Source organism: Apis mellifera, linkage group LG5 (assembly GCF_003254395.2).
Source record: "Apis mellifera strain DH4 linkage group LG5, Amel_HAv3.1, whole genome shotgun sequence".
In the NCBI taxonomy this organism is placed as follows: Eukaryota; Metazoa; Arthropoda; class Insecta; order Hymenoptera; family Apidae; genus Apis; species Apis mellifera.
Genome location: NC_037642.1, coordinates 7,275,328 through 7,297,590, shown reverse-complemented (window position 1 = coordinate 7,297,590; position 22,263 = coordinate 7,275,328). Strand labels below are relative to the sequence as shown.

Below are 22,263 nucleotides of genomic sequence, written 5' to 3'. Positions count from 1 at the left end.
TAACAGGTAGGCAGAACAATCGATCGTCAGATCGATCACGGAATGTTCTCTCGACCGAGCCTCGGGGCGACGAAATCACTCGTCCCAGAAGCGACCGCGCCCAATGGGAGCTCGAATTTCAGCATTTTTCGAAGCAGCCTGTCGGCCCACCGTTAATTATACATTTGGCAGATATTACTGCTACCAGTTCCTCGTAAATCCCTACCGAAACCCGCGACCGACCTATCTCTCGAACGCGTCCGGACCAATCCTGAACAGTCTCGCCGATGCATGCGATGCGTTAATTTCATTTCTCCTCTTTTCTTTTTACGCCTCTCGTTTCTTTCAAACTCGTATATTAAGATTCCCCGTTTTACTCTATTTTATTGCTCCACACTTTATAAAATATCGTCCCCAATCCCTTTCTTTCTCTCTCTCTTTTTTTTGAAGATTGTACAATTCCGAAAAAATTGGAGGAAAACCTAAGAAGGAGATTACAAAATACATACGACAAGAAGACTAGTATCTTTCTTAATCATAATTTTATTCTTATTTCTTCGATTATCTCGTATTATTAATTTTGCCATACAACAATCGAAATATACACTCTTCTATAATATTTATTCACAACTTCCCTCTAATAAACTCTTCAATCGCAACTAGAAACAATACTATAGAATCCTTGCGATTTATATAACCATTTCCTTTATGTATCGAAACAACAAACGATACGGTAAAAAGGAAAAAGGGGGAAAAAAAAAAACCCTAGATAGAAGTTCTCCCCGGACAGCGCGCTACCCCATAGCGCTATAAATCAACTCCGGCCAGTGTCTCGTTAGCTATATGCAACACATTCGCGATGGCGCATATCCGACGGATAATAACCGTGCATCCTGTATCTCTAATTGCGGCGGCAGAGGTGGTGGTGCACGGTGGCGGCGGCGGCGGCGGTGGTGGCCTAGGAATGGCCCTCCTTGCCGCGGTTCCTCCTCCTTCGGGACCGGATAACAGATAAAGATCGGCGAAAGCACGGAACGAGCCGGGGTTGTTGGCCAGCTACGGACGTTTAACCTCGGCAACGGGGAGGGCGGGCGGTTTTGCAGCCGGATGCCCGGCAGAAAATACGGCAGAGGCAGGGGAATTAATATAACGCCTGTGCTCCAATACGAATGGCGGTTACGCAATTATCGGTTAAACCCGCAAATTGAATATGGAATAATGGGCGCTGAAACGGGGAAACTCGTTCACCCCTGGTCACCAGTGTTTCCCAACCAGATTGCGCGCACAATTCCACTTCGAAGCGGAAATATTGGGTTGGCAACTAAGTAATTTCAGTTGAAGTTGATGACGACCTAATCAAAGCAATAATCGGATTCGGATCGTCACAGTACAACTCGTGAGATTGCAGAGAAGCTTCATGTATCACATACATGCATTGAAAACCATTTAAAACTTGGCTATGTTCAAAAACTCGATACATGGTTTCCTCACGAACTGAAAGAAAAGCATTTAACAGTTGCGATTTGCTAAAGAAACGTAATGAAAATGATCCATTTTTAAAACGACTGATAACTGGCGATGAAAAATGGGTTGTTTACAACAATATCAAGCGGAAAAGATGGTGGAGCAGGCCACGTGAACCAGCTCAAACAACATCAAAAGCTGGTATTCGTCGAAAGAAGGTTTTGTTATCAGTTTGGTGGGATTACAAAGGAATTGTCTATTTTGAACTCTTATCACCCAACCGAACGATCAATTTTGTTGTCTACATTGAACAACTAACGAAATTAAACAATGCGGTTGAAGAAAAGCGGCCCGAATTGACAAATCGAAAAGGTGTTGTATTCCATCGTGACAATGCAAGGCCACACACATCTTTGGTCACTCGGCAAAAATTATTGGAGCTTGGTTGGGATGTTTTGCCACATCCACCATATAGTCCTGACCTTGCACCATCCGATTACTTTTTGTTTCGATCTTTATAAAACTCCTTGAATGGTAAAAATTTCAATAATAATGATGATATCAAATCGTACCTGATTCAGTTTTTTGCTAATAAAAACCAAAGTTTTATGAACGTGGGATTATGATGCTGCCTGAAAGATGGCAAAAGGTCATTGATCAAAATGGGCAACACATTACAGAATAAAGTTATTTAGTTCCATGAAAAAATTGTCTTTGATTTTCTAAAAAAAATCCGCAATTACTTAGTTGCCAACCCAATATATATATATATATAGAGAGAGAGAGAGAGAGTTTCTTCTCAGTATTTGTTATTCTTATCGAATGAAGTACGATTGATAGATTCTGAATGTATGAAAAAAAGGGAAGAGGGTCGTTGATGGCGGATTTTTTCCGGGAAAATCGGAGTTTATCCGTGCGAGTTGGAGATCTCTCTCGGTGTCGTATCGATAGCGGGTGTCGTCGTCTTCTTGGTACGTTGGCGCGCGAGAAGAAGGGCGTGACGTATGGTACCCCGGGGTCCTGCGATACGAAAGCGTCTCTCCCCAAACAGCACCACCACCGTGGCTGCTTATATTATTACCGGCATACATATTTATGCGTGGAACACGCAAGAATCGGTGGAGGTGGAAAGAGGTGAAGTAGGAGGAGGAGGAAGAAGGAGAAGAAGAAGAAGAAGGAGAAAAAGGTCTCGACGAGGCAGACAAGGAAACGAAGAGGGAACAGAGTGAGGAATGCGCGAGAGAGGACGCCTCACGTTGGCTCGGTTGAGTTAGTTATTACTGAATCAATTACCCGTTCGTATTTATAGAGTGTAGCGTGTTTCTTTTCTGTTTCTCTCTTGCCACTCTCTCGACCCCTTCTTGTGCCCTCCCCCCACTCTCCTTCCTCCTCCTCCTCTTCTTCTTCTTCTTCCTCCTCCTCCTCTTATCCTGACGTTGTCTTCCCGCGCGCGCGAGTCTTCGACCGGATCGAGAAGAATCTTTGCCCGCTTTGCACGGCCAAGATTGTATCGAGATACCACCGGAAATTCACGGCGCCCCCTGGAAATATACGGCATCCATCCCTCTCCTCAACAACGAGAGCTTTTTTATTTTCTTTTTCTTTTTTTCTTGCATCCTCCTTTTCAAATAGAAGAGAATTTTTATAAATTCTTCTTTCAAACGAGATTGAATTTATCGGACTTCTTTTCTTTTTTTTTTTTACAAATAATAAATTTCGAGATTGAGAATTTCATTCGAAGATCTTAAAAATCTTCGTATTTCGATAAAAGTTGCGCGTCACGAGCATTGTTCTTATTTCAACGATTTAATTTACGCGTGCTCGTGATTAACTGATAATAGTATAGGCATAAAAGGAGTAGGCATTTCAATCGTAGAAAAATCGGCAGAAGCGCGAACATGATGGATGCGTCGAACATAATACGTATTTTCATGCAGTGTCAGTAACCCCGCGCATGCCTGGACGAATCCACTTGCGCGTCGTTCACGCTATCAAACTATCCTATTTTCAGCCATGCTCGTCTACCCTTCGCTCTTCCATCCGCCGTTTAATAACTATCTATCGGCCGTTCGTGTCAAAAGCGTTACGTTTTATCGTCCATTTCGAAGATCGGAACCCTTGATTTATCGCGATTGTCGCGATGGTTATTCGATTCGAGGCGGATACTTGGATCCAGAAAATCCTCCTCACGGGATGGATCTTGCTGTCCTGTGTTTCAATAGGGCCAACGTTGGCAAAACAATTACCACGCCTCTCTCTCTCTCTCTCTCTTCTCGAGAGTAAGCAGGTAGCCGGCTATTTACGACTATTGCCTCTTGCTTCGCTGGCTCGTTTCATTACCGATGCATTGCCGGATGCCAATAGCACCGGTCCCCAAAGTCACGCGACCATATAACGCCAGAACTCGTAAATACGTAGGAAACGAGCGCCATTGTGATCCTCGCCACGATCGCTGTCAAGTCGTCGTCATCATCCAACGGGCAATTGGATCTCGGATTGGATCCGAGAAACGATTCCTTGCGAATTTTCTCGTTCGGTTAATTACGTTTTATCCATCCGAAAGAAATCGTTCACGAAGAGGTGGAGCTTGGTTGAATCGAATGAACGAATCGGTATTGTATTTATTATAATTTTTAAGAAACGTTATTAAAGTATCCTTAGATTTTTTAATCGAGGATATAGGATTGATTGATAGGAAGAGGAGAAATCACTTGAATCACGACACGTGGTAATCAGAGGATATAGATCAAAATTAGCATTTTCAATTTAGCATGGGGATTATTTGGAGAAAATTGGCTGGGGACTTTGCATCTAATGCGTTGGAAATTAAACGGAAGGGGGAAGGTTGTAACTTCTTCTAAAGGCTGTATAATTTGTTTTGGATTTATTTTCGATGGATGGCTCGGACGGATGGAATAGATGGATCGTTGATCGGTTTGGACTTGCATTTCACGGGGATGGCGTCCGTCTAGAATTCCATTGGGAATCGAAATAGTTTGTTAAATTTATTATCGCGACGAGGTGAATTGTTTCTCTCTCTTAGCTTTCTCGTTGTCGATTCGATATTGCGGGAGAGTAGTAACAGGTTCCAGATCCAGTGGAAATAAACTCATGGAGGATGCGAACGACTCCCGTTTCACGGGACCCTGCTACGACTACTCCCACGTCGTCGGGCACGAAAGAGACCACCCCCAAATTATGGAACCCAATAGCGACCGCTCTTGCGTCGCATAACCTAATATCGACCCCCCCCAAAATATCGTAAAACACGATATTATTTAATTAACATCGGTTCCAAGGTATTTTATCGCGAGAACGGTGTTTATCGATCAATATAAAATCGTTGGAATTTTTCAATAAACGATATAAATTAAAAAAAAAAAGAAAGAGTATAGGAATACTAAGACAACGTAGGAAATAACGATCGTCGGCAGGGAATATTTCATTACGTAAATGAAGAGTGTTAAAATCATTAACGTAGTATGTACTTAAATAACGAAATGTAAAAACTTTGATAAATACGAAGGAGAACGGTGCAACATCTAGGAGAGCGAAAACAGGAGCATCAATTTGTTTCGACACGATAATGAGGGGATCGTTAAGAAGAATAATGATCCGCGTGTGCCAGTTCTCCCTTCCACGTGTCTGTGCCCCTTTATTCGTCGTCCTTTCATCCTTTAATACACCGTGAAAGGCGCATTATGGAATCGAAAACCAAAATCACAGATAATACACACCGTCGGCCACGTGCCGACGTAACGTACGCGATGATGTTCACATGCCGCAAATTTCTTTCCTGTATCGACACCGCGTATTATATTATATATATATTCATAAACGTAATGCAAAAATCTTCACTTGTTTCCCACCGCTCTGAAAATTATTCCTTGTTCTTTCAAAATCGTTAACTTCGCGTCTTTTTCTTTTTTAAAAATCAAACGGATCGAATCGGATCGGATCGGGCAAGTTCGGCTCCCCTCGGCTTACTTCGTGTCGCGTCGAGGCAGATCGGCTCGGTTCGGCTCGGTTCGGCTCTATTTAACCGAATAGCGCGACCCAGATCTTCCTTCGGACCTGTTGTGTACCTGTTCTCGCCGCGACCCTCGTACGTCGTACGTGAGGACATACGACGTCGTTAATGCGTGCACGGAAGTTTTCCTCGTAACTGATACTTGTCTCCGTTCTCCAGTTACCGCAGAGGAATGGTACCGCGCCAGGGTACCATGACCACCTCGGCCGTCGCATTCGTTGCGCTCGAACGTGCAATTTCGAGACGGGTGCCCCTTCTTTCCACCTTCGTCCGCTGCCCCCGATATCCTGGCTACGTTTTCTCCAACCTTGCCTTGGGAATCGTCCCAAGACGAGTTTAGAAATAAGGTGAAGCAATCGAAATCTTATGGGATATCGATGTTCGCGAAAGAAAGTTTATTTTTGTTCGGGCGACTTTTTAAATTAAAACCATCCTCGAGATTGCGAAGGAGAGCTTTGGAATATTAATGTCTGATCGGTGGAAAAATTAATCTTACGAGGAGGAAAAGGAACGATTTTGTTCGTTTTCATCAAATATTTCGGAAACACGAGCCACTCTCGTCTTTCGAAGACGAGGAATTGGAGTGAATCGGAAAACGGCGAGAAGATAGGCTCGCACGATCCACCCTCTTGGCGTTATGATCTCGTTACGCGACACCCTCGACCGTTAACATCCCCCACAGCGTGTATACCAACGATCCCTTTGTCGTCCCTTTCTGTTCCACGTATCCCGTATGAAAGTAGCGTGGTTTCTCCTCGATGCACGTGAATCAACACGTGGCCAAAGCCGATCCCATAATATGTTTTCCGAAAGCTTGTCGATCAAAACTAACACCGTACGAGAACAATTCTCTTCTTTCTCGTAGAAGAGATTCGTTCATCTAATCCAATAGAATGATTTAACAACGTATGTATATAAATATTTTTCCTATTTTTCCTCGCTTTATGGAACGATACAACGTTAGTAATTGCAAATTTTTGGATGTAATAAAGCAAGAATTGCAAAGAGATAGTAATATATTATTTTCAATATATTTTTTCAATTAATTATCCCCGTTACTTTCGAGTGTAATCGAAAGTATGGTATTATATTATATCCAGGTTGTTTCGCAGTTGTTTATCGAAGGGGTATTTAGGGGATGATATGCGGGGACAATAGAAGGGGTGATTTTCGATCATAGTATTTCCAGTTACGGACACCCCTCGACGCCAGTATCGATTATACACCCTTTGCCGAAGATATGAAGAGTAGAAAATGCGGCTGGGGTGCGTTTTAATTATCCACTGAAGTAATTACAAGGGGCCGACGGGGCCGTTGATCGATAAGTCAAGAGAATGATTTCATCGATACTTTACTTTGTTTCCACCCGCCATTACACCCACATATTTACATCACATCGATGAAACAAAAGCGACGAATACCTTCAAGTCTTCCCATTCTCTTTTTCACCTCTCTAAGGGCTTCCACCGTTAATTAAACCGTTCCTTTAAAAGTTTTGGTCACAAGTTGCGATCGAAATATTTTCGATTTCTTTTCGATCCGAATCTCACCATTTTTTAAATATTTAATTTCCTCTGAAATCCGTGAAAGTAGAAATTTCTCCAATTCCAATTTCGATTTTTGATTCCAATATTTATTAATTTCCTCGATATCGATCTCGTTCATAGTTATACAATTTGTAATTGAAATGTATCCACTGAAGCTTTTCCAATTTCTCCTTCATTTTTTACTATTGCAATTGATCTACTTCGACGAGAGAGAAATACCTTTTAAAAAAATATTGCTACCGATATAAAAATATTGCTACAGCTCCCCTTTCAAAAATACTCGACTTGCTTGGGCGAGAAATATTCACAACGAGATACATCCTCGTCCAACAGTTTCTAAGCTACGACAAACCCCTTCAAAATCACAACAATCAAATATCACTCCTCTAATCAATCAATCTCGAACAAAGGAACGCTCGAAAAATGCTCTTTCAAGATTCGAATCACTTTCTTTCGGGAAAGAAATATTGTTATCACACCCCCTCCTCGACCCATTGCTCCAGAAATACGGATACAGGGGGAGGGGAGGGGGAAGGGCGCGGCGATGGAGAAGGGCGAAAAAGCGGGACATGTGCGAAACTAAGGTGACAGGACGGATGGTAGGCGTACGTAAGGACAGACGTACAGACGGCCGATGTCGATGGTGGCAAACTCGCGGAGGCACGGAGGAAGATGAGGTCGGAGGTAACCCGACACCTGGCCGCACCGAAGGTAACGTGAGAGCCCCTTTACCCGCCTCCGTTCCTTTTCCTACCACCTCCTCCAGCCTCCTCTCAGCCGGCTGCTCGTCCTCCCGTGGCCACGATCCATCCTCCCGCAGACTCATCCGCGGAACCGTGAATCCGTTGGAGGAATCGAGACGAGCTTACTACTACGCGCGTCCCCTTCATCGTCTCTCTTCCTCCTCCTCCTCCTCCTCCTCCTCCTCCTCCTCCGGGAGAAACGGTCCTTTGGGAGGCGCGGGAGAACTCAATTATGTCCCACGGGGTGAAGATTGACGGAGAGGTTTTCTCTTATTTTTTTTTCTTTTCTTCTCTTTTCTTTCGCGCGAGAGAAAAGTAATTAAGAAACTGAGAATTTTGAAAGACGGTTGGTAGATGTAATTATTATTATTATTATTACTATTTTTTAGATGGATTTTTTAAGTAGGCCTAGAGAAAAAATATTTGTATTATAATTTTTATTCAATTTTTTTTTACAAGGTTTTCTGAAGAAACTGAGAATTTTGAAAGATGATGTTGGTAGATGTAATTATTATTATTATTATTACTATTTTTTAGATGGATTTTTTAAGTAGGCCTAGAGAAAAAATATTTGTATTATAATTTTTATTCAATTTTTTTTTACAAGGTTTTCTGAAGAAACTGAGAATTTTGAAAGATGATGTTGGTAGATGTAATTATTATTATTATTTAGATGGATTTTTCAAGTAGGCCTAGAGAAATAATATTTGTATTATAGTTTTTATTCAATTTTTTTTACAACGTTTTCTGAAGAAACTGAGAATTTTGAAAGATGATGTTGGTAGATGTAATTATTATTATTATTTTTTAGATTTTTCAAGTAGGCCTAGAGAAATAATATTTGTATTATAGTTTTTATTCAATTTTTTTTACAAGGTTTTCTAAAAAAACTGACAATTTTGAAAGACAGTAAATGATGTAATTATTATTATTATTATTATTATTTAGATGGATTTTTCAAGTAGGCCTAGAGAAATAATATTTGTATTATAGTTTTTATTCAATTTTTTTTACAAGGTTTTCTGAATAAGATCGGCTAATATATTATTGCATCTTTTACTTTTGTAGAATTATTTATATCTCGGATGTGAATTTTTAATTTAAAGAATGTAAAAATATATTATGATTTTTAGAGAGAGAGAAAGGTTATTCTTCATCCGTACAATGAGAGAGTTGAGAGTAAACTAATTTGTGCGAATGTTTTACGACTCGAAGTTTTTTCATATTCATTAAAGAAGTAATTTAAAATTGATAGTAATGATGGATAATAAATAGTAATAACGTCTCTCTTCTAGTGCTTCCACTATATATACGTGCGCGCGTATACAATTTTCTTTCTCGCTCGATCGTATTAATTCATCATTTATCCCGTCGCTATCAATCGCCATCAAAAATGTATTGAATTTATAATGAAGTTAAGCGCAATATCAATAAAATATCGAAATTTTTTTTTTCCCCCCCTCGTAACGTAATAATTCAGATATATACAAGTCTCGGAGCAAGAATTCTATTAACCTTTCGCACTCGAAAGGCTCGATTACAACGTATTTCTGCTCGCCTATTGTAAAACACTATCTCGGAATATCGCTTCGAGATATGATAATACCTTCGAAAGAATATTTTATCGCGTGTAAAGATACGTAACGAGAACAAAGTGTATCGAAGTCGTAATCATGACGCGCTTAAAATTTCCATAAGACGGAAGAATAGAAGAATATTTCAAACGAAAAGAAGCGTTAAAAATCAAACCGTTTTTCACACGGTTTCTTATCTTAATTCTTAATCTTCTCGAGAGCTAATGGAAACTTGAAAAAAAAAATCCTTGCTCATCTTTCCATCATCAATCTACCGAACAAATAACTACTTAACCAAGAGCTACTTATACTTCTCAAATAGAAATCTCAAATCAACATTTTCAATTAATATTCCATGATATAATCAAGTCAAGTATCTATACAAACATTATAAAACAAATTTTGACAATCAACGACACGATATTTTTCGAGTTACTCTGCCGATTAAAATTCAGGTTTACAATATACGGCCTCCGTCGCCGCGCACCTGTTACCTCCGTTCCCAAAGCGAGGCAAGTCTAATCGAAAGGAACGGACGAGTGAGAGGACGCGATATAGTTAAAATTCAGCGGTCGTAAGAGGCGAGGCTTGGCCCGCTTGCGGGACACCCCGTGTAAGAAAAATGCGTCGATACAGTTCCCGACGGTAGGTTAAGTAAGAGAGTTGCCACATAGGGGCTCGCGGTGGTAATTCAATCCGTTTGGGCGTAGGTAGGTACGTACTTACATCCCGGCCGTGTACATGCTCCGCAGTACGTAAGATCGGCCACACAACGGCGTGCCGCACACGCTCTCCACGGAGAGAGGCGTACGTACGTACGTACGTACGTACGTGAAATACGCCGAGGAGGGAAAGGACGTGGCGAGGGAGAGACGGCCGTCGAGAGGGAGGAGCGAGGAAAAGGTGGATGGGGGACAGAAAAGTCGCACGGAGGAAGCTCTCGTCTCGAGAGTTACCACCGGGGGAAAAAAGTGTCACGATGGGAATCGGGGAGGAGGGAAGAGTGTTTAAATAAGATGATGGAGGAGAGAAGCGTGGTGTTTGAGCTTAAGGGAGCTTCCTTTGCTCAAACGTCCACGGTTTTGGCGGGGGACAGGCTCGCTTTTAGCTGAAATTTCGAATAAATTGCGGAGGATGGGATAGGAAGCACTTTTGGGATCAGGCGAGAGGAGAAGAATATTACAAATGAGTTTAGATATACGTGGTGTCCAATCTCATTTTCAAATAAATGGTGTAATAGAATTTTATAACGAACGAAACGATTTGAAGTGGTTAAGTAAAAGGAGATAGATCTAGAATTGTTTCTCCGGTCGATTCGATTATTCAGAATTGAAGAAAGTGTATTCCGTATCACGCGCGAAGAGACTGGGAAGGAAAACGAGAAGCAGACGAGGCAGACGCGGCAGGGGAATGGGAACGAGCCGGGTCAGACTCGTTACCCAGCCAGACGTCCTAATCCCCTAATTGTAAGACGAGCCAAACGGAGCGGTACGTTTTTTCGGCCGTTCCCCACGTAACTGCATATAGAATATAAGGCGAAACGGTGTGCAAGCACCGAGACGAGTAGTGGAGTAGCCTTGTTTTGGGTTGGACTCGGTAGAAGACGGAACGTTCTAGACTATAAGGGAGGAAAGTGGACGGAGAAGCACGAAGGAAGAAGCTTGGCACGACGGCGATTCTCCCGTGTGGAGGGAAGAGGGATGGGGGGGCGGAAGGGAAGGGAGAAGAAGAAGGTTGGTGGAAAAAGATGGAAGGAAAAGAGACAGAGGAGGCACACGAAGGAAGCTCGGCTTGCATGGCGGCCTCGAGTACCTACCGACTCCCACTGACTGGCTGCACCATCGCCATCGCCTCCACCTTCTTTGCCCCACCTCCTACCTGCCTATCCTCGACGCGTATCCTGCACCTTCAGGGTGGCGTCACGCTCAAGACGCTTCCGGTATTAAATTACTCGGTGCCTCTCTCTTTTTCACTCTCCTCCTCCTCCTCCTCCACCTCCTTTTACTCCTCCCGCTTCTTCTGCTTCTTCTCTTCGGCAAACTTCTTCACCTCCATCACGCCTCTCTCTCTCTCCTCGCCTCTCGGTTTTTGTCTCGATACTCCTTTCCCCGTCGTGGTCTCTTGCTTTTTTTTTTTTTTTTTACTCTTCTTTTTACCACTCTTTTGTTCCGAACTTGAACGATCCAGTTTGCAACTTTTTTCTTTTTTTTTTCGAGTTTCTTGAATAAACGATCGGAAAAAATTGAACAATTCCGATTTTTCTTTTTGGATTAAGTTGTCGATCATTAATAGTTGTCGGTTTTTTATTTGCTATAATGTTTCGTTGAACAGTATATATATATACATAATCACGAAATTTACGTATATAATTGTTCACAATGTAATGCAACTTTAAGCATATCTCGAATCAATAATACATTTTCGAATAATACGAGAAAAAATCTTAGAAAAATCCTCCCCTTTAAATCCAGCCCAATATACCGCACAAAAATTAGTCTTCTACCGTTAAATCGAACTACCTCCACCCCGAATTCTCACCAAACCTCAAACTCCATTAACCCGACTCATCCCCTTTGACGGACACCGTCAAGCGATCGATCTTCGTGCGACCGGGATCCTCGAAAAGGAAAAAAAAGAAGCGACGCGTGCGCCACTCTTTCTGAACAAAGAACAGAAAGAAAGCTCTTCCTCCTATTCCGCGGGGGAAGCAAGCGTTTCGTTTCGATTCGAACCGGAAAAAGATCTCTCTCTCTCTCTCGATAAGAGGTCGAAATCCAGAGGAAGATTTTCCTCTCTCGAAATGGAAAAAGCGATGGGGGACGCGATACGCGGATAACGCGGTCCTCTCCTCCTCCGTGCTTATATATTCTAGCCTCCAAGTTGTGGGCTTAACGAGCCGGATCTCACGACGTAAATTACAAATAATAAATATCCGGACCGTAGGTTTATCGTGGCCGAAAGATCGGGATTTTAGGATCGGATAGGGCGCCGCTGTTCGCCGCGATGTGGGCGGGCATCGGGGCCCTTCTTCGGGGGCCCCCCACTGACACAACGCCGCGTGGTGCCCGCTGTCTTACCTGACCCTTTCTCACCCCTCCTCCTCCTCCTCCTCCACCCTCCTCCCCCCCGTCACCTCGAAAAAACAATACCGGCGACGGGGGAACACCTGACCCGCGAGAAACGGCCCACTCGATCTCGTCACTCCTGTTGTCGATTTTTCAATCCACCCGCTCTTTCTCCTCTCTTCTCTCCTTCTCTCTCTCTCTCTCTCTCTCTCTCTCTCTCTATCTATCTATCTATCTATCTATCTATCTATCTATCTATCTATCTATCTATCTATCTATCTATCTATCTATCTATCTATCTTCGTTACTTCACGCGAAACACGGAATAAATTTTAGTTTTTTAGTTTTTCTATCAAATTGTTCTCCACCCGCTCTTCTTTATTCTCTTCTCTTTCTCTCTCTCTCTCTCTCTCTCTCTTTGTTACTTCATGCAAAACACAGAATAAATTTGCATGTTTTTAGTCTTTTAATTTTGTATCAATATTTGTTCTCCACTCGCTCTTCTCTCTTCTCTCTCTCTCTCTCTCTGTCTTCGGTCTTTTAATTTTCTCTCAAATTGTTCTCGATTGGAGATCGGAGAATATTGGAAATTTAATAAAGTACCTCTAAATTGAAAATAACAATAATTTAATAAAAACGATCCATCGTGAGAACGATATCAATTTGAATGTAAACATTTTAACAAAAATTCTCGCCCTCCCCCGATTACGAAAAGAAAGAAGGATCCATCGATGGATAGGCACGAAAGGCTTGCCTCATGGAGTGGCGAGATTCGAGTTCCATAATTCGGGAAAGAGGGATTCGGCCTGTTATCGAGATCCCCGGGGCGCGCGATCCTTCTAATCCATCGAAATTAGCATTATCCCCGTGGCGGGTACGTGGGTGTGGAACAGGCGGCCCCCGCCGACGCGTGATAAACTTTTGGACAGTGGGCCGGACAAGGACACGGGTATATACGCGCACATGCGTCGCGGTAGGAGAAAGAATGGGGGGGGCGCGTTTTACACGGCATTCACGGACGCACGCGACGCGGCACGATTCACGAGGCAGGGGACGGCGTGCGTGCGTGCGTGCGTGCGTGCGTCGTTGCGTGCGTGCCGCGGTTGTGTGGGTGTCACGGGGTGGCCACCTGTCTAGCGAGGTATGCGCCGATAGCATCACCCGAGAGAAAGAGAACCAAACGGAACGAACGCCCAGCGCTAAGCAAAGACAAGGGCGGTAACTCACCCCGACAAATTATAGAGTGGCCAGACACCGCGATTCCCTCCACCTCTTTCCTTCTCTATTCCTTCTCCCTCGCCTCTCTATCTCTGCTTCTCTCTCTCTCTCTCTTTTATTTATATATAAGTATATGTAAGACGTGTTTTCTTCTATGACGAGCTTCTTTCTTGTTGTAATTTCTTTTTCTTTCTCTCTTCGAAGGTGTGATTTTCGTTATTAGATTTTTTTTAACGATATGGAAAAATAATTGGAAGAGGATATTTGATGTAAAGTACATCGCAAGGTTTATTATTTCGATTCGAAGGAATATTTGTTATAAATTGTGAGAAGGTGTGAAAGAATTGCGCCTGCCGGTGGCGTTATTTATGGTAAATAGGTCATGGTTTTGCGACGGATAGATTGCGAAATTGTGGCAGTTCTTTGAACTTTTCTTGCGGTGAAGGAAACCGATATTTCAAGCGGTTGTATGTAATTATTGATATTACGCCGCGGTATACGTGAACGCTACGCCGGCCGACTACTACCATAACGTAGCTCTAGATCTCCTCGTTAAAACCTAGAAACCTCGAGCCATCTCTTTCGGATAATATTTTTCTTTTTAGGGAAAGGAAGCATCTCGAGCGCAGCCTCTTAGCGCGGTGTTCCGATATAAGAAAAAAAAGGAGAGGGAAAGGAAAATAGTGAAAAATGTAAAAAGGAAAAGAAAAATATCCGCAAGGCAAGGCTGGTTTCCATTTGAACTCGTAGCATGATTGGACGTAGTTAGTTCGGGACCGAGGCAACACGCATCCCAAACTTTGATTAAACGAGTCGCAGGGACCCGCGGCCCGACTCATTTGTCTGCCGTCTACCTCTCTTCCCTCCCTCTCCCTCTCCCTCTATCTTCCTCCCTTTTTCCCTCTTTCCTCCCCTATCTTCGTGATTCCTCCACCGGTACCAAGAATCGTAACGATTCCTTGAACCTCGCCCGCGAGGGTGGTCAAAACTTTCGGCTGTTTCCCTCTTTTAAAACAGGTGCTCGCGATCTTTATCCGTATCCGTTCTGTATTATCGAACCGATAGCGAGAACCGATTTCTAAGAAAATCGGCACCAACTTCCCCCTCCGCGAAAACTTCGAAATCAATTTTCTCGACCTTGCAAGAGGAAAAAAGAAACCCATATCGTCGATACACTCGGAGAGAAATGGTAAAATCGGAAATACTCGTTTAGAAATCTCGAGATAAACATTAATCGATAGAAAAATAAGAAAGCAATCTCCTTACGCTCGAAACTGTAAACACTGGATTATCTGTGCGAGGTGTATACACACGAGGATTATATCGGTCGATATAAACACGAAAATCTATAAACACGAGGAAACTATAAAATCCTCGATCCCCTCGCAGCCAGCTCACACGAGTATAATAGACGGTAACGCGTATACCGTTAAAGCAGCAAGTTTCCTACCGCGAGACTAATAATTTTCTAATACCTTTCTTTCAACCGTGTCTCTCCATCGCGGAAAAAAAGAAGAAGAGAAAGAGATAAACCCTCCTTTCCCCGCAAAGCAAACTATCATCCGTATATGCATATACGGATGCGCGTATCGTTTAAATGCCAAAGGCTCGCGTACGAGCGATTTCCTCGACGAGGAACACCGATCCTCTTCCGCGTGCTTGACCGACTCTCACGGTTTCCTCGTCCAAGCCAAGCGCGCAGAGATAATGGATTAATCAAAGATAATGGAACGGAATTAAAAATCTTCGCTGCGTCGAGAACTTGGAGGAGGAATTTTCGCTGATATTTGTTTTATTTAGATGGATGGGGGCCGCGAAAAACGGGTAAACGGATAATGGTGCTCGCCACCTTGGACGTGTACAACGGCCCTATTCCCTTTGGAACATCTGTATGGAAGCCGTCCGCGGCCCGAGATCGGGTTACCAACGTCATCGTTGTCGATGCGACCCGAGACTACGAGCGACGAAACAGAAGGACAGGGAGGACAACCGGGACCACACACGGACCGTTTCCACGGCTGCGAAACTACCGTAACTCGCCTCCTCCTCGTGGCCACGTGAGACGTTACACATTTCGTATCGAAACTTGCGAATCGGATTACCTTCAAAAATCCCTTCCTTCCGATACTTTTTTTTTTTCTTTGCAGACGGGACGAAATCATTGGAGGTTAGTTAACTGAAGCTCTCTTGAAAAGGAGATATATATAAGAGGTAGGACCATTTCTGTAGCTAGGAAATTAAATTACCTTCAAAAATCCCTTCCTTCCGATATTTTTTTTTATATATATATTTTTTATTTATATATTTTTTCTTTGGAAACGGGACGAAATCATTGGAGGTTAGTTAATTGAAGTTCTCTTGAAAAGGAGATATATATAAGAGGTAGGACCATTTCTGTAGCTAGGAAATTAAATCATCTTCAAAAATCCCTTTCTTTCGATATTTTTTTTTCTTTGCAAACGGGACGAAATCATTGGAGGTTAGTTAACTGAAGCTCTCTTGAAAAGAAGATATATAAGAGGTAGGACCATTTCTGTAAAAAATTATCTTCAAAAATCCCTTTCTTTCGATATTTTTTTTTCTTTAGAAACGGGACAAAATCATTGGCCGTTATTTGAAGCTCTCTTAAAACTCTTTTAAAAAGGAGATGTTTAAGAGATGGGACAGTTTCCACGGAAATTAAATTAAATTATCTTCAAAAATCTCTTCCTTCCGATATTTTTTTTCTTTGGAAACGGGATGAAATCATTGGAGGTTAGTTAATTGAAACTCTTTTGAAGAGAAGATATATAAGAGGTAGAACCATTTCCATAGCTACGAAATTAAATTATCTTCAAAAATTCCGATATTTTTTCTTTTGTCTTTGGAAACAGGCCGTTATTTGAACTTCTCTTAAAATTTTTTTAAAAAGGAAATGTATAAGAGATGCAAGATAGAACCATTTCCACGGAAATTAAATTATTTTCAAAAATCCCTTTTTTCCGATATTTTCTTTTATCTTTGGAAACGGAAAGAAATCATTGGCCGTTATTTGAAGCTCTCTTAAAACTCTTTTAAAAAAGAGATGTATAAGAGGTGTGAGATAGGATAGTTTCCACGGAAATTAAATTAAATTATCTTCAATTCCTTCCTTCCGATATTTTTTCTTTTTTCTTTGGAAACGGGACGAAATCATTGAAGGTTAGCTAATTGAAGTTCTCTTGAAAAGGAGATACATAAGAGGTAGGATAGGATCGTTTCTATGGAAATTAAATTAAATTCTTCAAAAATCCCTTCCTTCCGATATTTTCTTTGGAAATAGGATGAAATCATTGAAGTTAGTTAATTGAAGTTCTCTTGAAAAGAAGATGTATAAGAAATAGGTGCGAGATAGGACCATTTCCACGGCTACGAAATTAAATTAAGTCATCTTCAAAAATTCCGATATTTTTTCTTTTGTCTTTGGAAATGAAAAGAAATCATTAGAGATTAGCTAATTGAAGGAGATACATAAGAGGTGCTAGATAGGACCGTTTCCATAGAAATTAAATTAAATTATCTTCAAAAATTCCTTCTTTCCGATATTTTCTTTTATCATTGGAAACGGGAAATCATTGGAGGTTAGCTAATTGCTCTCTTAAAAAGGAGATATATAAGAGATAGGACAGTTTCCAAAGAGTCTAGAAATTAAATTAAATTATCTTCAAAAATTTCTTTCTTCCGATATTTTCTTTTGACTTTGGAAAAAAATCATGGAGTTAGCTAATCAAAGTTCTCTTCTAAGAAAAACCTCTTAATCCATCTTCAGGCCTTACGTCATGTCCTTTACGCAATGAGCAGAGATGAAAGGAGATTCGTAAGAGGGGCTACGAAACTCGCTTCCACATTTCATAGCGAAAGTTGCGAATCACCTTCGAAAATCCCTTCCTCTCGATATCTTCTTTTATTTTTAGAAACGAGAAGAAATCATTGGATCTTAGTTAATTCTCTTAAAACTCTTCTAAAAAAGAAGATCCATAAGAGATGCGAGATAGAATCTTTCCACTGCTACGAAACAATCGTAACTCGCTTTCCACATTCGATATCAAAAATTGCCTTAAAAAATTCCTCCCTCTCGATATCCTTGAACGAAATCAATCTGGAAATTAGCCAATTGAAATAATTCTCTTAAAATTCTTCTGAAAAGGAACGGTTTCCACGAAATTAAATTAAATCACCTTCAAAAAAACCCTTCCTTTCTATATCATCCTTTATCTTTGAAAACAGGAAGGAATTTAAGATAATTAAAAAAACTGTGTTCTCGAAAAGGAGGAGAGCTTAATTCATATCCGGACGTTGAAAGTTTACGAGGGAGATGGAAGGAGATGGAAACGGAAGGCGCGAGATAGGGACATATCCGTGTGCGTGGAAACAATGGGTTCGAAGGTGGTGGAAGAAGGCGCCACCGGAACTATGGCCGGGAGGAGGAAGCCTGCGTTGCCGGATGGGAGGAGGGGGAGGAGGGGAGCAGCGTGCGCCAAGACGCCGAGAGTAGAAAAAACAAAGGAGGGACGTGTATACGATTCCCTACCGGCGATAAACGTCCCCGAAGGGAGGGTTTCGCGTGACGGAAACACGCGAGAAAACGTGAATACACGCGTGTCTTCCCGTGGGCCGACCCTGGATCGCGTCGCATAAAGTAGGTGGATATGGCTTGTCCCCGTGGCCAACCGCCTCGTAGATAAGCAATTACGATGGAATCCGCAGATAAGGGGACAAATTCGAATTCCGAGATTCGGGGCTCCGATAGGATCGACACGAGGACACCTCTTCCCTTCTCACCCCTTCGCTCTCCTTCACTCTCCTTCCTCTCGTTCCCACGAATCGTATCACCCTCCTCCTTTGTGACCGTATTTTCCGCCCAACAATTCGCCCACCAATCTAATTATTTAACTCGAAACAACAACGTGTGTGTGACGCATGGATATGATGGAAACAGTTTCACGGGATATTTCTTTTTTTTTTCTAATTTTTTCTCCTTTTCGCGAGCATTCTTTCTTTCACGGTACTCGTTCGCTCGACCCGTTGGATGTAAGACGAGATTTCTCATTGTCTGGTGGAAATCTGTTGGCGGAACGGGTTTCACGACCGTGAAAATCTGCGAGAGATACGTAATACTTTTTTTTTTTAACTGAGAGAGAATCGATTCGTGGAAGACGATATATAAATCTTAGAGAAAGATTCGTATATAGATTCATTGTATTTAATATTTTGAAAAAGGATTAAAAATTGTCGTCAACGTTTATTAAAGCCAATCCAAAATTTCGAACGCGGTCCTCTCGATTTTACACTCGATTCTTGACGTCGATATCCCGTTCGGTTTCCAACTATCGCGATTCGAACGAAAGCTCTTATCAACGGGCCACCAGTTTCGCCGGATACCAGTACACAACGTGTGCGTATTGGATATATACGTGGCCACGTACATTTACATACAGGAGAGTACAAACGTATCGCGTTACGATGGAGCAACGCCCATCGGTTTCGGATGGCGCAGAGAACGCACGAAATCGCCTAGCCACGACGCGAGCGCAATACGCGAAACGTTCCGCGTAGACACGGATTTGACACAATCGGGACCGCCGATTGCCACTTTGATGGGTGGCGCGCTATACGCGATAGCAACAACGTCCACTTTTGCCTATACACGCTCGCTACGTCCTTTGAACGCTCGCTTCTGGTGTTGAATTGCCAACGCCGGCGGATTGTTCTCCCTCGATCGATCGGAATTGAAAGATATTCGATAATCGATTCGCTTCGATTTTTCCGTCCGCTTGGAAAATTTCGTACGTTTTAAGGAATACTGTCGTGACTCGAAATATGTTTGAATTAATTTTAAGAAGTTTACGAAAAATGGTAATATAGTCGTAGTAATAATTTTATATAACAATACAGAATCTCCTATACGAATTGTATTATAGAAATTTTTCATTTTATACGTGTGTTTGAGATGCAAGGAAAATGGAATGATTTTTTTGTAGCAGGTATCTTTTTAACGTGGGCGGGATTTATCGAGATTATTGTGACGATTTTTGAAACAGATTGGAACGAATTTTTTCATTGATCTCGTGATTCGAAATATGTTTGAATTAATTTCAAAAAGTTTATGAAAAATGATCATCATAATAATTTTATAGTAACAATACAGAATCTCCTAATACGAATTGTATTATAGAAATTTTTCATTTTATATGTGTTGAGATGCAAAGAGAATGGAGCAATTTTTTATAGCAGGTATCTTTTTAACGTGGGCGGGTAACGATTTATCGAGATTATTGTGACGATTTTTGAAACAGATTGGAACGAATTTTTTCATTGATGTCGTGATTCGAAATATGTTTGAATTAATTTCAAAAAGTTTACGAAAAATGATCGTCATAATAATTTTATAGTAACAATACAGAATCTTTTTCTATACGAATTGTATTATACAAATTTTTTATTTTATACGTATGTTTGAGATGCAAAGAGAATGGAGCGATTTTTTTATAGCAGTAGTATCTTTTTAACGTGGGCGGGTAACGATTTATCGAGATTATTGTGACGATTTTTGAAACAGATTGGAACGAATGGATTAAGAATCCGTAAGAATAGGGAAACCGGAAGTCGACCTCGTACGGCGAGATTTATAGTCTTTCGAGTGTCTCGTTGCTCGCTGACTCTTGCACGATACCCACCCCGCCCACGAACGGCAGTAGATTACGCGGTTTTTGCACCGTGAAGCATCCTGTACGCGTTCCCCTAGGCGCAGAATTTATCGATTATACAAACAATAAGGAAATCCTCGAGCGAACGAGACGTGGAAGGATTCCGAGGAATGGTTTCCCTTTATGCGACCATATCCATCCCCCTTTATCCATCTCCTTCGCGTCGTAAAAATCATCCTTCTTGTATTCCAAAACAATTTTTCCATCTCTTCCTTCCTTCTAAACTTTTCGATTACTTAACAACGATCGATAAATTCGTTCCAATCTAATCCAACGCTTTTCGAAACGAGTTCTTCGAACTTTCAAACTTAAAATTTCCCGAGAAATAGTCGAATCTGTCGATAGAAATTCAAAATTCCCGTACGAAATTAAAAGCTCGATCGATTGTCGAGGCACAAATCTCGAAAGAATGGAAGAATGGATTTTCCTCGGTCGGATCGCGAGTCTTCTCGACACCTCAGGCTTAATTAATTTTAAACAAAGTTAAAGTCAGGTGACGTGCAGCCACCAACGCGAGCGGATGCACTCGACCGAGCGTCGCTGGTAACGTAATACGGAGTCGGACTACCTGACCGATCTGACAGTAAGCTCGAAACAAAATCGAATCGGTGCACGGGGAGCATCCGTACAGCTGGAACTCGTTTATAAACAAGCGTCCCCTTTTGGTTTCCACTCGAATCGATTGTGAAAAAAGAATAAAAAAGAAGAGAAGAAAGAGAGAGAGAGAGAGAAAGGCATCGCGTCTGTTAATCTCTTCTCCCTCTTGGGTTATTCTACTTGTGCAGTAAATATCAAATTTTGCTCCAATTTTTATTTTTCTTTTCCTTCCAGTGTTTCTTACTTCCTATTTAATTTCCTCCTAATCTTTTCCTTTCCTTTTCTTTAGAAGAATTTCAAACGAATTGTTCTCTGGATTTGTGCATCTCTCAATTCTCGACATTTAACGTGACAGAGATGTGTGTATAGATTGTTCCATGTTTAATTAAAATCTATCAAAAAAGAAGAAGAAGAAAGGAAATATTCATATTCGTTTCAGAACGAATTATTAGACGAAGATACGCGAAAAAGAAATAGAGAAGAATTAGATTCGATGATTTCTTTTTCTTTTTTTTTTATTGTCTCCCTCGACGAAAGATAATAAAAGGTTTGGAGAGGACCGAGTTCCATTGGAGCATGCTCCGTCCCGGAAACAAACGTCAACGGCGAACAGATCGATGATTCGCGTCCATGGAAACCGCGGATGGACCAATGCGGGGAGGCTATTCTCCTTTCCGGACAGGCGCATCATCCGCCTTTCTCGCCTCTCTCGCCTCTTGCTACCCAACCAAAGGAAAAACCTCCAAAGCGAAACCGAGTGATATTTACTTCGACCGACTATCCAACAACCTTCCCTAACTGGACTGGACTCCTGTGACACAATTTTTCATCAATCCTCAAACTGTAGAATTTTTCTTTTTTATTATTATAGAATCCAATATCATTTCCATTCTTAAATTATCAGATAATCGATTCTGTGTGATTAATATCGTAATTTCGAAATACACTTTAAACTCTCGTGTTGTTGAAATGATTGTTTAATTCTTCAGGGAAAAAGACAAGTTGCCAGTTGTTAGGATATTGGAAGAAAATCCATGGAGGGGCAAGATACGCGATTAAACAAAGCTCGGATACTTTTCAAGCTTCCTGTGGAACAGATTCCCTTTCCCCTTCTTCCCGTTCGTTTCCACGAAGCGGTGGTTCGATTCCGTGGTTGGAGAAACTACTACCTATCGGCAAGTTTTAGTCATTAAGCAAAGATATTATCCCTCGTCTGAGCCAACGTTTCTGCAACGATATGCAATCAAGTGCACAGACGAGAGAGCGTGCACTTAAATTACTCTCTCCTCCCCGAGAGTTTATCGAACGTAGGACGGGAACT

General features: G+C 41.7%; 1 protein-coding gene across 1 annotated transcript in view; it reads left to right on the top strand.

The window, feature by feature from the left end:
• Nucleotides 1-22,263, top strand: part of LOC551776 (putative mediator of RNA polymerase II transcription subunit 26) — a 39,650-nt gene that overhangs the window by 9,367 nt on the left and 8,020 nt on the right. The window lies entirely within an intron of this gene.